The following is a 1,964-nucleotide window of genomic DNA, read 5'->3' on the forward strand; positions in this document are numbered from 1 at the left end:
AAAAGTTTTCAAAGTTTCCCAATAAAGGACTCTGAAAATGTAAATGATTCGTTGCTTTTTTATTTTATTTTTTTACACAACTAACCTGTGACTGGAAAAATTATCTTAAAAGGACCTTGTTTTTGACACTGCTTTGTTCAAAAGAGCCATATTTCACTTTGTGTTTCATCACAAAAAACTGAAGTACAAACACTTTTATCTTCAAGCTGCAGAAATAAATCAATACATTGAACTGCACTGTCACGGTGTCATTAATTTTTTTAAAAGCTCACTTCCTCTTTGAATCCTCCCACTGAGGTAGCTTTCTGTGTGTTTTTATTGACATGTTCATTTATTTTCTCCACAGGAGACAACAAACATCAGAAGGTTCCTTCAGCTTTGTTTGGGTCTGTGGTTTTCTTTCACTCATTGTAATCCATCAGCTGAAGAGCACAAGTGTATAACGCAGATTGAGGTTCTTCTCATGCTGCATTCAGGAACTCTAGAAAACCAAGGGAGTGTGTGTCGATTCAGGGATTGAAAATAATTAAGCTGTTTACAGTTTCTTTTTTGTTTATTTGTTTTTTTTTTTGTCTTTTTTTTCATGAAATCTGCAAACTAAAAAACACAAAACCAAAAACCGATCTTGCACAATCTCACATGAACCTACAGGTTTTTGCTAACACTATGTAAATGTAACTGATCAACAGTCTGTGGTTGTTTCTGTATCTTGCTGAAATAACCAAAGAGCTCTGTGGAAATTACATCAGTTTGATGTTCACATAAATGTCTACAAAACTCCAACATCTACCTCTGAATCAATGGTACCTTCACACATATGATGTCATCCATACTATAGACACTGATGCTCTGTCATTCCATCACAGTTTCCTCTGATGCCAGCTTAGATGTCTTTTTCTTTTTGTCATGTAGAAGCATCACTTTTGACGTCATGGCTAAAATGTGGACTCATCTGACCACAGAACATGTTTCCACTGTCTTTCTGCCCATCTGGGATGAAGTGATGTCCAGAGAACTCGATGCTGATTCTGCACAGAGTTGATATATAAATTCCTCCTTGTGCAATCCAGTTTCAGGTTACATATCTGGATGCACTGGTGGACTGTACTGAGTAAAATGTTTTTTAAGGTATTCCTGAGCCCATGTAGCTATAGTGACCATGGTAGCATTACAGTTTTTTACACCACTAATAGTTTCTGTCATGGTTCTTTTCACATTGAGATTTCTTCAAACTTCATGAATATTTGTACAATATTGTGTTTTGTAAATGCCGAAAGACTAAAGTTTTTATTTAATTTTTTTATTTAAATTTTTTTTAACCTATTGATGATTCTGTGGTAGATTTTGGCAGAAAGTATTTATTAATAACCAATCCTTCCTTGGAAAGACTACACCAAGGGCAGATGCTCCTTTTATACCATATCCTGACACCCTCACCAGCAACAATTTAATCTACTAAATGGAGAATCTTCCAGATCCATCCATCCATCCATTATCTTGACCGCTTATTCCATTTCGCGTCGCGGGTGAACTGGAGCCTATCCCAGCATTTTAACAGGTGAGAGGCAGGGTACACCCTGGACAGGTCACCAGTCTATCGCAGGGCCAACACAGATAGAGACAAACAACCATTCACACGCACACTCACTCCTAGGGAGAATTTTAGAGTGTCCAATTAACCTAACATGCATGTCTTTGGACATCTTCCAGATCCCTGCTACTCTATATCCTTTTTCTATTCCTCATTGTCCCTCATTATATGTTAATACACACACACACACTCATATACATGTGTGTGTGTGTGTGTGTGTGTGTGTGTGTGTGTGTGTGTGTGTGTGTGTGTGTGTATATTGTCTGTTTGCTGAATCAAATTATACATTATGTTACATTTTCTAAATACATTAAAGTTGGTCAAAGAAGACTGAAAACAATTTTTTGGACATGTGTCTGTAAAAGGTTTGTTT

This window comes from Melanotaenia boesemani, chromosome 2 (assembly GCF_017639745.1).
Source record: "Melanotaenia boesemani isolate fMelBoe1 chromosome 2, fMelBoe1.pri, whole genome shotgun sequence".
Taxonomy (NCBI): domain Eukaryota; kingdom Metazoa; phylum Chordata; class Actinopteri; order Atheriniformes; family Melanotaeniidae; genus Melanotaenia; species Melanotaenia boesemani.